The sequence below is a fragment of the Scyliorhinus torazame genome, chromosome 14 (genome assembly GCF_047496885.1).
Source record: "Scyliorhinus torazame isolate Kashiwa2021f chromosome 14, sScyTor2.1, whole genome shotgun sequence".
Lineage (NCBI taxonomy): Eukaryota > Metazoa > Chordata > Chondrichthyes > Carcharhiniformes > Scyliorhinidae > Scyliorhinus > Scyliorhinus torazame.
In genome coordinates this window covers 197,562,761-197,577,617 of record NC_092720.1, presented here as the reverse complement: position 1 = coordinate 197,577,617, position 14,857 = coordinate 197,562,761, and the positions used below count along the sequence as shown (strand labels likewise).

Genomic DNA, 14,857 nt, shown 5'->3' with positions numbered 1-14,857 from the left:
CCCTTTTCTTTGCAGAATAAATTAATACATTATCATCAGTATATTTACATGTGATATCATGAGTCTCTGAGTCTAACAGTATTAATCATTAAAACTGATTTAGCAACTATATATATCATATATATACATATATATATATTTACACACAAGCACAGCAAGCATAGTATGTACAAATAGTCTAAATCTGCAAATTCAGTCGATCAGGTTTTCTTCTGATTCTGCTTGACGTTGCTGCTCAGAACCTGTAGATTCAATGTTCTCCATGGAATTCTGCTGAACTATCGGACACTGCGGCTGATGTTGATTCTGACCTTGATTCGCCATCCATCAGGTTGTTGTGAAAGTCTTCTCTGGTTTTCAAGAGCGCACAATGATTTATTGTTAAAACTAACCCATCCTCTATCTGCACAATGTAGGAATGAGGTGCTACCTCTTCAAGTACAATGGCTTTTTTCGACCAATTGCCTGAATCTTCTACTCTCACAATGTCATCACTACTCCGAGGTGGCAAAGTTCTAGACGCTCTACAATAGAACTGCTTTTGTTTCTCTTTAATGTTTTGCATTTCCTGCATACCACTGCATTCCCCTCCTTCTTTTCCAAGTATGGAAGTGTGATATGCAACCTACTATTCATGAGTAACTCTGCTGGCGACAATGGTAACGCTCTGTAACTCGCAAGATATGGATCAGATTGGCTGTCCATTGCTTTCTTCAACAATTGCTCAACAATATGTGCACCTTTCTTGGCTTGTTCATTGGCTTGCGGGTGCAATGGACTCAATGTGACATGATTGAAATCATACGGTGACTGCAAATTGTTGCCACTCTTTACAATTAAAACAAGGACCGTTGTCACTCACGACGACATGCGGAATTCTGTGTCGAGCAAAAACGTGACTTGCGTTTGCAGTATTACACTGCTTGCTGTTATGCTTGACAGTAGAGCCATTTCGGGATAGTTTGAAAAATAGTCTATTTTAAGTAAATAATCTTTCCCTCATCGGCGAAAGAGATCAATAGCTACTTTCTGCCATGGTTCTGTAGGTAAATCAGATATTTACATAGGTTCTCTTGATTGCTTCTAACAATGCGTCTGGCATGTGTCACAACAACTGACCATCCTGTCAATGTCCTAGTAGACATTGCTGCCACTGTGCACTGCTGGAGGAGGGAGTGGGTGTTGGAGGTGGTGGTTGGGGTTCCATAGAATATGGAGTGTCGGCAAACTGGATGGAGCACAAAGATGGGGAAATCTTGTCACAACTCTACAGGCCATTGGTGAAAGCCAAGCTGCATTACAGGACTGGATTCTCCAGCTCCCCCATCGCCTGTTTCTCGGCTGTGTGCCATTCGCTCGCGGCGGGATTGTCTATTCCCTCCGCTTGGTAATGAGATGTCCACTGAAATCATCCCAAACCACCAGGAAACCCATGTGTGGGGGTGTGCTGCTTGCGGGAAAAATGAATCACCACGCCCAAAGAATTCCGGCCTCTGTGTACAGTTTGCCTTCCTTGATTGAAAGAGGGATATACTTGCCTTGGATAAAGTTCAGATATTGTTAATTCAGTCCATTCCTAGGATGAATGGGTTGTCTTGTAATGCAAGGTTAAGCAACACATTGGAGTTTATGATACTGAGAGGTTATTGGGACATACAAGAGTCTGATGGGGCTGAACAGGATGGATGCTGAAAGGATGGGCGGGATTCCCTCAGCCCACGCCGGCTCGGAGAATCGCCGGGCCGGGGTGTGATTTGCCAAATTGGTGACCAGAGAATCGGCACCATTGGCGCTGGCGTGCTGGGGCGGCCCTGACGATTCTCCGCCCGAGATGGGGACGAGTGGCCGCCCAACAAAGCCCGAATCCCGCCGGCGCCTTTCACACCTAGTCTTACCCGGCGGGACCTTGGCATCCACCCTGCAGGGGGGGGGGCTGCCTGTTTGAGGGGAGGGGGTGGTCTGACCGCAGGGGAGGCCTCCACCGTGGCCTGGCCTGCATCCGGGGCCTACCGATCGGCGGGCCGGCCTCTCCTGGTGGTGGCCTCTTTTGCTCTGCGCCGGCCGCTGTAGCCCTACGCCAGGTTGCATCGGGGCCGGCGCGGAGAAGGAAGCTACTGCGCATGCGCGAGTTCGCGCCGGTCGCAGTGCGCATACGCAGACCTGCAGCGCCCATTTGACGGCGGTATTGGCAGCTGGAGCGGCGTGGGCCGTTCCAGTCCCGTGATGGCCCCATTTGTGGGCCAGAATCGCTCCTCATGGCGGCCCATTTACGCCGTCGTACGCGATGGCGTTTACAATGGTGTCAACACTCTGCCGTGGGATGAGAGAATCCCGCCCCATGTTCCCCATGGGAGAATCTGGAATACCATAGAAAGCATCCTATCGGGCTGCATCACAGCCTGGTATTGCAACTGCTCGCCCCAGGACCGCAAGAAACTTCAGAGAGTCGTGAACACCGCCCAGTCCATCACACGAACCTGCCTCCCATCAATTGACTCCATCTACACCTCCCGCTGCCTGGGGAAAGCAGGCAGCATAATCAAAGATCCCTCCCACCCGGCTTACTCACTCTTCCAACTTCTTCCATTGGGCAGGAGATACAGAAGTCTGAGAACACGCACGAACAGACTCAAAAACAGCTTCTTCCCCACTGTCACCAGACTCCTAAATGGCCCTCTTATGGACTGATTTCATTAACACTACACCCTGTATGCTTCACCCAATGCCAGTGTTTATGTAGTTACATTGTTTACCTTGTGTTGCCCTATTATGTAATTTATTTTATTCCCTTTTCTTCTCATGTACTTAATGATCTGTTGAGCTGCTCGCAGAAAAATACTTTTCACTGTACCTCGGTACACGTGACAATAAACAAATCCAATCCAATCCAAAACTGGGCACAATTTAAGAATAAGGAGGGCTGATGGTGATGAGAAGAAATGTCTTCTCTCAGAGGGAGGTTCATCTTTGGAATCTACTCAAGGAAGACATAATTTTAATTTACAAGGCAGTCAAAGTTTAAGGGAAGGGCATGCAGGAGAGCCAGCCGCAATCTGGCGAAGTTTGATCATATTGCACGGCCGAGCAGACCCCGGGGCCAAATAGCCTACTTCTGTTTTCAAATCGTGGGAGGAGTCAGCAGAACACAATATATAACAGCTCCTCCGCGCCGCTTGCAACAACGGCCGATCAGTACTGGTAGTTCAGGCTTCACAGACTCCGGGTTTGCGGAATTGGGGTAAGTACCTATTACAAAGACTGAACATACCGCTTGATGTGTGAGGTTCTGTCAAACGCTGCTCCAGCATTTAGCTCGGCGCAGCCTGTTTGAGCTCACCGCCTTTAATTTGTGCCACCGAGTGCAGGATCAGGGAAAGCCCGATTGTGCAAAACTCTGCGACTGCTTCATTTAGTTTAGAATCACGCATTATTTTCAGGTATCATTTAAAGGGTGCACAGAATCTATCTGGCCCTTGAATAACTCAAGAATTTTTCTTCCATGATCCAAGACAGCTTCAGTTGAATCACTCTCACATGAGGAAGCCCTTCTTGATATCAGATATGAACTCACATCTTGTCAGTTTGTAGCTATGCTCGTTTGTCCCGCAGCTAAAGTGAATTGGTCAATAATTAGGTAAAAGTGCCTGACGAAGGAATATTGTAATTCCATTCTCGTGATCTGATCATAACTCGGGAAATCTTACAACTAATAACAAGATTCATTCTTACAGATTTTCACCTAATCTGTAACAACACAATCTAGCCACTAGGTGGCTCTGTGAGCCAACTCTCTCAGCAATTTCTTGCCCTCAACTCCCATCTCCAATTCAACACCAGGCAAAATGTTTAAACAGCTTCACTCGGTATATTTTTAATTTTGCTTGTATGAGGTAGTTTCAAAATGCTTTAAAAGTTTCCTCCTCCTTCTAGGCCTTCACTAATCCTACCAACTGTCCTGGCTTGACACAATTCACACCTCTTTAACCTGGGGTTACCCCATCTCTGGATCTGTAAAGATTTCATCACCTGCTAATGCTCGCATTCCAAACATTGTCTGGCATCTTTGAATCTGTCTATATATATGTTTCTGGAACATTCCTCTTCATTCACCTGAGCAGCGCTCCGAAAGCTAGTGACATCGAAACAAACCTGTTGGACTTTAACCTGGTGTTGTAAGACTTCTTACTGTGCTCACCCAAGTCCAACGCCGGCATCTCCACATCTTCACTAATCTGGGCTGCTAAAGAGATGTTCACCCTGTCCACTATATATTTTTATATCCATGTTTCTATGTTGTTTTTGTGGGACCTCTGCCTGTGTTTGGTATCTCACTTTTCATTCTGTTACTGATTCTTCTCAAATCAAGTGTCTGCCAATGTTGGGCTTCCAGCCGATCTTTCTGTCTCCTGCCCTCTCTTTCCCTCTATTGGGAAAACTCTGCTGTTCATTCCCAGCAGCATCTTGCAAATTAAAATGCCGCCGAGGATGCAAGTGTTACAGTCGTGGCACAGCTGTCATCCTCACCCTCCACCAGCCACACAGCTCGGTGGAAAATGTTAGTGAGCAGGCTTCTGGGGCACCATCTGGTGAGCACCACACTGCTGCTGATGCACATCAGGTGGAGGCAGGAACCCCCAGGCGAGGCAGCGGTCGGAGGTCTGCTGGATCCCTGGACCCAGCTGGGTCCCAGCTTGATTCTGCGCCCCCGGCACGGATTTACCCGGAGCTGATGGAGCGGACAGTGAGCCGCCGGGATGTTCATAGGGAGGTGTCAGCGTCACTCCAGCAGATCCGTAGCCGATTGGAGGAGTCCCAGAAGTACTGGCGCAGGAGATGGCGCTGGCAATGCGCTGGCACCGAGGTCGGCAGTGCTGGGGTGGCGACCGCAGTGGACAGCCTGGTGCACGATGCCGGCACCATGAGTGAAAGTGTCCAAGGTGCCGTGCAGTCGTTGCGGCCATGGCTGAGGGTCTCACTGGGGGATGTCACCCAGTACCAGGCCGACCTTAGTGTGGTGCCGCTCTCAAATGGGAATAGCCGTGGCGCTGCGGAGCTTGGCCCAGTCGCAGGTGAACATGGCTGAGGCACTGTAGAGCATGGCCCGGTCACTGGGAGATGTGTCCGAGTCACTGACGAGCATCGCCGAGGCGGTCGACACGATGGTGCGGACCATGGGGAAACGCCAGGCATAGCAGATGCAGAGGCAGCCGGGGCCCGGACCAGCTGCCCGTCCATCCCAATGTGAACCTCATGGGCAGCAACCGGAGTGAGGGGGCACTGAGTGCCAACCCGGGCCCGACCCATGGGCAGCGACGGTGGCCACCAGCACTCCCGAGTTCCAACCCCTGGTGATTCCAAAGGCAGAGATTAATCGTTTAGCCCCTCCAAATAATTCGAGGATGAGGTGTTTATATGTGTGGCAGGGCCACCAGCCTCATCCCTCTGTTGTATGAACTAACTGATGGAATTTTAAATGATATGCAGGAAGAGACTTCCGTGGGTTTAAACTCATTAATGGGCAAATGCTTGGTCTATTATTTTCCCCAATCCACGTCCAACAGTATCGAGCTGGAAAAAAAAAATCTAATTTTAATATTTGAAAGAAATGGCAATGTATGGGATAAAAAACAATATTAATTAGGGTATAGTGTTTTTTAAAAGTATTTTAATTCAAATTTTAACATTTTTACAATTAAAAACATAACATTACAAACAAAATAAACCCAACACCCAACCAACCCCCCCCCCCCCCCCCCCCAGCAGTTGACAGTAACCAGCTCCCCGAAATGTAATATAAACAAACCCCATCTTTTATGGAATCCCTCATTCAGCACTCTCAGAACAAAATTCACCTTTTCTCAGCGCAAGAGCTCCATTAAATCCCTCGCCTGACCGAGATACAGGGTGGAGTAGCTGACCTCCACCCCAACAGGACCAGCCTACCAGTGATCAACAAGCCGAAGATGAAAACATCTTCCCCGCCTGCAACTCGGGCAAGTCTGACACCCCAAATGTGGCCCCCAGGGGACTGGTCTCTAAACCCCACCTGCAAGATCACTGACATGGTGCTGAAGAATGACCTCCAAAATTTCTCCAACTTTGGGCAGGACCAGAACATATGTACGTGATTGGCTGGGCCCCTCCCACACTGCTCACAAATACCCTCCACCCTTCAAACAGCCGGCTCATTCTCGACTTCGGCAGGTGCAATCTGTGCACTACCTTCAGCTGTATCAACCCCAGCCTTGCACACGAGTGTAACGTTCTTGTCGGATGGCTTCATTTATTGCAAGAACACTTGTAGCTAAAGTTGTAAATGATTTATTTACTTTAAACTATCTTCAAAATAACCAATGAAAAACAGTAAAATCATGCACAAGCACCTCTCTCTTTGACTTCCTCGAGCCAGTCTGAAGGGTCAGCTGACTAACATTCACTTATAACATTGAACATAGAACATAGAACAATACAGCGCAGTACAGGCCCTTCGGCCCACGATGTTGCACCGAAACAAAAGCCATCCAACCTACACTATGCCATTATCATCCATATGTTTATCCAATAAACTTTTAAATGCCCTCAATGTTGGCGAGTTCACCACTGTAGCAGGTAGGGCATTCCACGGCCTCACTACTCTTTGCATAAAGAATCTTATGTACTATTGCAAGTCCTAGTGGTCAGCCGGTGAATTACAACACAACCATGATATCACTACATCCCCTTTTCTTTGCAGAATAAATTAATACATTATCATCAGTATATTTACATGTGGTATCATGAGTCTCTGAGTCTAACAGTATTAATCATTAAAACTGATTTAGCAACTATATATATCATATATATACATATATATATATTTACACACAAGCACAGCAAGCATAGTATGTACAAATAGTCTAAATCTACAAATTCAGTCGATCAGGTTTTCTTCTGATTCTGCTTGACGTTGCTGCTCAGAACTTGTAGATTCAATGTTCTCCATGGAATTCTGCTGAACTATCGAACACTGCGGCTGATGTTGATTCTGACCTTGATTCGCCATCCATCAGGTTGTTGTGAAAGTCTTCTCTGGTTTTCAAGAGCGCGCAATGATTTATTGTTAAAACTAACCCATCCTCTATCTGCACAATGTAGGAATGAGGTGCTACCTCTTCAAGTACAATGGCTTTTTTCGACCAATTGCCTGAATCTTCTACTTTCACAATGTCATCACTACTCCGAGGTGGCAAAGTTCTAGACGCTCTACAATAGAACTGCTTTTGTTTCTCTTTAATGTTTTGCATTTCCTGCATACCACTGCATTCCCCTCCTTTTCCAAGTATGGAAGTGTGATATGCAAATAATCTTTCCCTCATCGGGGAAAGAGATCAATAGCTACGTTCTGCCATGGTTCTGTAGGTAAACCAGATATTTACATAGGTTCTCTTGATTGCTTCTAACAATGTGTCTGGCATGTGTCACAATAACTGATCATCCTGTCAATGTCCTGGTTTATACCTCCAGTAAACAGAGCCACAAGGCTCTCCACTTACATTTTTCAATCCCAAGATGTTCTTCGTGTATCCTCTTTAGTACATCCTAGTGAAGAGATTGCGGTATAACTATAGTGTTCAAACGAAGTCCCACTCCATTAATGATACGGATTTCAGATCTTACATTGTCGAACTCCATACATTGGCCTTTGAGCCAATGTGAGTTGATGTTCCTCATAACCTCTTGAAGAGTTTGATCCTTATGGTCTCTTCTTGGATCTCAAGTAGTTTCACATCTGACACTGGTAATAGTGTGGAAATAAGATTGACATGCAAATCTGCATCCTCAGTAATCTCACCACCAATATTTTGTATCGGGTGCTCTTGATAATGCATCTGCTAAGAACTAATATTTGCCTACCGTGTCGATGAGATTGAAGTCATAGTGTTGTAACTTCATCATCAACCTTTGAATGCATGGAGACATCAGGTTGAGATTCTTCTTGATGATGTTAAACAAAGGACGATGATCTGTCTCAACTCTTAAAGTTGGAAGCCCATAGACGTAGACATGGAATTTCTCTAAGTCTACAACTAAACCCAGGCATTCTTGTTTCGATTTGAGGTGTAGCTCTGCTTGTTGTCATCATGGATTGTGATGCAAACACGATTGGTTTCCAATCGTCATGCTCAAGTTGCAGAAGAACTAGTAACAATTCTGAGCAAAGTGATTTTTTTCCCTTTGCATCTGGAACAAAGCTTCCCAAACGCTGGACAGTGCCTTGATTTGTTCCTTTGCCCACATCTTTCACACAGAAACACCTCATCCTGATCTTTAACCTGTTTGTTGGCTTGCGAGGAGCTGCAGGCATGTTCCCGCTTTTTAAAAATGTTTCCCGCCTCTTTGGAAAACGGGCAGCAACCGGAGTTTTCTCCTCCAAGAAGACGGGGCCATGACTGAGAACCAGTTCAGAATGCTGGGCTGCTAGCTCGTGAGCCTGCCAAACCTTAACTATTTGTTCCAAAGACAGCTCCAACTCCCTCAGCAAATGTTCCCTCAGCTTAATTTCATTCACACCAAAGACAATCTGATCCCGAATCGTTGAAGATTCCACCGCAGAAAAATTACAGATTTTAGCGTTTAACTTTAAATCAGTAATGAACTGATTTATGGACTCTCCTGCCTTTTGTAAACGTGATCGAAACACATAGGGCGGGATTCTCCCCCCTCCGCCGGGTGGCAGAATCGCCGGGGCGGCGCACGAATCGCGCCGGGCCGCTCGGAGAATCGCCGCAGACGGCGAGCGTCGATTCTCCAGTCCGGATGGGCCGAGAGCCCGGCGAATAAAATGACAGTCCCGCCGGTGCCGTTCTAACCTGCTCTCGGGCCGGCGGGACCTGGGGCATCAAGGGCCGGGAACGGCCTGTGGGGAAGTGGGGGGGGAGGGAGGGGGGAAGGGGGATTCCAACCTCGGGGAGACCCTCCGGAGTGGCCTGGCCCGCGATAGGGACCCACCGTTCGGCGGGCCGGCCTCTCTGTCGGGGAGCCTCCTTTCTTCCGCCGGCGCTATTTTTGTGCGGGGCGGCCTGGGGGAGGACGGCCACCGCGCATGCGCTAGTTGGTGCCGGCCCAACTGTGCATGCGCGGAACCTAAGGCGCCGCGTCCTTTAAGCGGCGCCGGGTCACCGACGCTGCGCCGAGGCCCCGCCCCCATAAATCTCACGACACGCCTGCCAGCCCCACGGAGGGCGGAGAATAGGTGTCTGGGAACACTCCGGTTTTTACTCCAGCGTCGGCACTTAGACTCCTGTTGGGAGAGTCCCGCCCATAGCGTTCACACAGTTATTTTTTTCTGGGGCTGCAATGGGCATCAAATCACTTTGTTAAACTTTTACTATCTTCATCGCTTGCAAATTTAAATGTATTAAACATAGAAATTGCTTCTGGCCCTGCCGTAGTTAGGAGCATCGCTATCTTACATGAATCAAGCATTGTCTGGCATCTTTGAATTTGTCTATATATATGTTTCTGGAACAGACCTCTTCATTTACCTGAGGAAGGAGCAGCGCTCCGAAAGCTAGTGACATCGAAACAAACCTGTTGGACTTTAACCTGGTATTGTAAGACTTCGTATTGTGCTCACCCCAGTCCAACGCCGGCATCTCCACATCATTACATGAATCTGATTGAACTTCTACATTTACTGCAATAAGTAACCGATTAAACTGTTGTTTAAACACTTAGCAGTTGCTGTCCACATTACTGTGAAAGCTGAGACTCTTTGGTGGCTTCAACAACTCCATGTGTTAAATTCTTGCAGACTGCAAAACCTTCAAATCTGTGTGGCAGGCTGATAGTTTTTTTCTCCGTGTTAAATACCTTCCAACCCTGGTACCATGTAATCATAGAATCATAGAATTTACAGCGCAGAAGCAAGTCATCCGGCCCATTGAGTCTGCACTGGTCTTTGGAAAGAGCACCCCACTTGAGCCCACACCTCCACCCTATCCCCGTAACCCAGTAACCCCACCTAACCTTTTTGGACATGAAGGGCCAATCCACCTAACCCACATCTTTGGACGATGAGAGGAAACCGGAGAACCCGGAAGAAATCCACACAGACATGGGGAGAACATGCAGACTCCGCACAGAGAGCGACCCAAGCCGGAAATCGAACCTGGGACCCCGGAGCTGTGAAGCAACTGTGCTAACCACTGTGCTGCTGTGCTGTCCATATACATTCCATCCAGCTCCAAAATCTCCTCTGCCAACCACTGCCACTCCTCTCTTGCCTCTTTGTCCACCTGAGCCTCAAACGAGATGACCTCACCCCTCACCACTGCTTTCAACGTTTCCCAAACCACTGACAGCGAAACCTCCCCTTTCCTATTGGACCCTATGTAAACCTCAATCACCGTTCCCATTTTGGTACAGAAACTTGGGTCTGCCAGCAACACCACATCCTAGCTCCATGTAGGCCTCTGAGCTGGCCCCTTCTCCTGGACCCCATCCACCCAATGTGGAGCATGGTCCGAGATAACAATTACACAATATTCTGCCTTCCTCATCCCGGCCAACAGCGCCTTTCCCATAACAAAAAAAAATCAATCCTTGAATACTGCTGCGCCTTAGGGCAGCACGGTAGCATTGTGGATAGCACAATTGCTTCACAGCTCCAGGGTCCCAGGTTCGATTCCGGCTTGGGTCACTGTCTGTGCGGAGTCTGCACATCCTCCCCGTGTGTGCGTGGGTTTCCTCCGGGTGCTCCGGTTTCCTCCCACAGTTCAAAGATGTGCAGGTTAGGTGGATTGGCCATGATTAATTGCCCTTAGTGTCCAAAATTGCCCTTAGTGTTGGGTGGGGTTACTGGGTTATGGGGATAGGGTGGAGGTGTGGAACTTGAGTAGGGTGCTCTTTCCAAGAGCCGGTGCAGACTCGATGGGCCGAATGGCCTCCTTCTGCACTGTAAATTCTATTTGAATACACATTTGGATACTGGGTATCCAAACTCTATGGCAGCCAACATCTTCCTCATAAATCCTATGCCGTCCCAATTCGGGGTGTATGTGCTAACCAACACCACCAACCTCGCCTCTAAAGCACCTGTTGCTATAACGTACCTACCCCCCTGATCAGCCACCACCTTTTCCATCTGGAACCTCACTCTCTTCCCACCAGAATCGCAACATCCCGGGCCCTACTAACAAAGCCAGAGTTGAACGCCAGACTCACCCAGCCCTTTCGAAGCCTCACCTGGTCCTTCACCTTCAGGCGGGTCTCTTGCCAACATCACCACGTTGGCTTTAGAACACCAGAGGAGGCGATGGAATTTTTAAGGGACAATGGACTTAAGGGACGGAGGACATTGAACTGTGGAGGAGGGGTGCAGAGAGGAATGTGGTTTCTTTAGTCCTGGTCCTTTTGGTAATTCTTGTATTTTTTCAGTTTGGTGGATGGCTGGGTGGTTCTCCTCTGAGATGTTTCACGGCAATGAGGGGGGTGAGTGCACCATTTTCACTGTTGGGGTTTTTTGTTTTTCTTTTGTTGTTTATTGTTGAACTGTTGTGAGGAGAGCGAGTGGTGGGGGGGGGAGGGGTAGGGGATTCAGTGGGGGATAGGAGGTGGTGGTGCCTTGGGCGGGGGCTGCCGGGCTAGCTGGGTTAGCGGGAGCGCAGTGGGGGCTGATCAGATGGGTAGTGTAGGAGAGGGCGATGGAGTTGTTTTGTTTAAGGGAAGGGGAAGAGGGGAGGGCGGGACTGCTGATGAAGGTGTTGCTGCTGTGGCGTTATATGGGAGGGAGTGGGGACAGTGGACATCCGGGGGTGGACCTGGAGGGTTGTGTGGCACAGGCAGGGGGCTGGCCGTCCAAGGGGTATGGTTGATTGGCAGGGTGGGGTGGGGACGGGAAGCCCCCCCGACCAGGCTGGTCACATGGAACATGAGGGGGATGAACAGGCCAGTCAAACGGGCGAGTGTTTTGAAATGAATGAAAATCGCTTATTGTCACAAGTAGGCTTCAAATGAAGTTACTGTGAAAAGCCCCTAGTCGCCACATTCCGGCACCTGTTCGGGGAGTCTGGCACGGGAATTGAACCGTGCTGCTGGCCTGCTCGGTCTGCTTTAAAAGCCAGCGATTTGGCCCTGTGCTAATCGAGTATCTGAGGCGTTTGAAGGTGGATTTGGCCATTTTGCAAGAGACACATCACAAGATTGGGGACCAGTCAAGCTAAGGAAAGGGTGGGTAAGGTAGGTTTTCCATTCGGGATTGGATATGAAGACGCGTGGAGTGGCGGTGCTGGTCAATAAGCGGGTCTTTGAGGTGGGGAATATCGTAGCGGATTCGGGGGGAGGTTTGTGATGGTAAGCGGGAAAATGAAGGGGATGCAAGTGGTCCTGGTTAATGTTTATGCCCCAAATCGGGAGTTTATAAGGCGAGTATTGGGGAAGATCCCGGACCTGGACTAGCACCGGCTGATTATGCGGAGGGGGGCGGCGGGGGACGACGGCTTTAACACATCATTGACCCGGGGATGGACCAGTCGAGCTCAAGATCGGGGAGGGTGTCGGCGGTGGTGAAGGAGCTGAAGGGATTTAGGGAGCGCATGAGGGGAGTGGACCCGTTTGGGAGGCCGACGGCGAAGGAATTTTCATACTTCACGGTAGCACAAGTGGATAGCACTGTGACTTCACAGCGCCAGGGTCCCAGGTTTGATTCCCCGCTGGGCCACTGTCTGTGCGGAGTCTGCACGTTCTCCCCCCGTGTCTGCGTGGGTTTCCTCCGGGTGCTCCGGTTTCCTCCCACAGTCCAAAGACGTGCAGGTTAGGAGGATTGGCCTTGATAAATTGCCCTTAGTGACCAAAAAGGTTAGGAGGGGTTATTGGGTTACGGGGATAGGGTGGAGGTGAGGGCTTAAGTGGGTCGTGCAGACTCGATGGGCCGAATGGCCTCCTTCTGCACTGTATGTTCTATGTGAATGAGGTCTACTCGTGGATTGATTTTTTTGAGTTGGTAAGTCAGTACTGGAGGAACTGGTGGACTCGGGTTTTTTGCACGGTTGTGGTCTCGATGATCTGGATCAGGTATCTTTTTACTCTTTTGTCTTAACCACACTTTCAGTGTTTATGAATACAAGCCCCCCCCCCCCCCCCCCCCCCCCCCCCCCCCCCGGCCTCCGATCCGCCCGCCCCAAACCAGGGCAGCCACGGACTAAGTCCGCAGCCGCCAAACGAGTGTCCCGACTGGCTGGAGCACATCCGTTCCACGCCGTCGGGACTTTGGCTGGGTCGGGGGCGGAGAACGGCTGAGCGGGCCTGTGGCAGTGACCCCAGGTCCCCGAGTACGACGCCTTTCGGGGCCTGCAGAATCGGTGAACCAACGCCGGTCCCGATTTCTTGCGGCATCGTGGATTCTCTGCCCCGCGCCAGCCGCGATTTTGGTGTGAGGGTGCGGAGAATCCAGCTCTCTTGAAAATGTGTCAACAACTTTACTTCTTTGCAATTGTGTACTTATCGTCACTTAACTGGTTCAAGGACATTGTACTTCTCCATCATGATTAAAGGCCATTAATCTGGGGCTTTTTTCCCGCGCTAAAGGAGGGGGGGGAGTGGCCCGACGGGAGGGGCGGTGCCAGAGGGGTGTCCGTATCTACTTGAAGGGGGAGGAGGGGGACTTTGACGGGGAATCTAAACAGGGGATCGTTGGCAGAGGCGGGAGTGGCTGGAGTCAGCTGACTTACGGGAGTGCAATGGGGGGGAGCAAGGAGGCTAGACAGTTTTCTAGCCGGGGCGGGGGGGCGCGGGGAGGGGAGGGGGGGGGGGGGGGGGGCGGGGGGGTGGGGGGGGGGGGGGGGGGGGGGGGGGGGGGGGGGGGGGGGACTGGGTTGCTGCTGCATTGACCGAAGGGGAGCTGGAGGTAAGAGGGAGAGTCGGGGCGGGGTCCTCCGTCTGGGGGACTGGAGAGTGCGGCACGTGGCTGGCCTAAGAAAGGAGATGGCTCGTCGGCAGGGGAGGGAGGTGGGGTGCAGTCCCCCCGATTCGACTGATCACAGTCCTCCAATCCGGCTGATCACAGTCCCCCGATCCGGCTGATCACAGTCCCCGATCCGGCTGATCACAGTCCCCGATCCGGCTGATCACAGTCCCCGATCCGGCTGATCACAGTCCCCGATCCGGCTGATCACAGTCCCCGATCTGGATGATCACAGTCCCCGATCCGGCTGATCACATGGAATGTGAGGGGCCTGAATGGGCCGGTGGTCACGCACTTAAAGGGACTGAAGGCAGACGTTGCTATGTTGCAGGAGACGCCCTTGAAAGTGGCGGATCAGATCAGGATGAGAAAGGGATGGATGGGGCAGGTCTTTCATTCGGGGCTGGATGCGAAGAATAGAGGGGTTGCAATCCTGGTGAGTAAGCGGGTGTCGTTCGAGGCGCTGAACATTGTGGCTGATAATGGGGGTCGATATGTGATGGTGAGTGGTAGGCTGCAGGGGACCCGGGTGGTGCTGTGAATGTGTATGCCCCAAATTGGGACGATGCAGGGTTCATGAAAAATGAAAATCGCTTATTGTCACAAGTAGGCTTCAAATGAAGTTACTGTGAAAAGCCCCAGTCGCCATATTCCGGCGCCTGTTTGGGGAGAGCATGCTGAGTCGGATCCCGGATCTGGAAGCTGGGAGCTTGATAATGGGGGGGGGGGGACTTTAATACGGTACTGGACCCAGTGCTGGACCGATCCAGGTCGAAGTCGGGCAAGAGGCCAAGGTTCTCAGGGGGTTTATGGATCAGATGGGGGGAGTGGATCCGTGGAGGTTTGCTAGGCCGGCGGCCAGAGAGCTCTCTTTTTTCTCCCACGTGCACAAGGCCTATTCACGGATAGACTTTT

At 50.3% G+C, this 14,857-nt stretch overlaps 1 protein-coding gene across 1 annotated transcript in view; it reads left to right on the top strand.

Moving 5' to 3' along the window:
• The first annotated feature begins 3,154 nt into the window (after positions 1–3,154).
• LOC140390329 (uncharacterized) overlaps positions 3,155–14,857 on the top strand; it is a 103,022-nt gene continuing 91,319 nt past the window's right edge. Inside the window, exon 1 of the mRNA XM_072475394.1 lies at positions 3,155–3,238. The gene's annotated coding sequence lies outside the window, so the exon portion shown is untranslated. The remainder of the gene's footprint in view (positions 3,239–14,857) is intronic.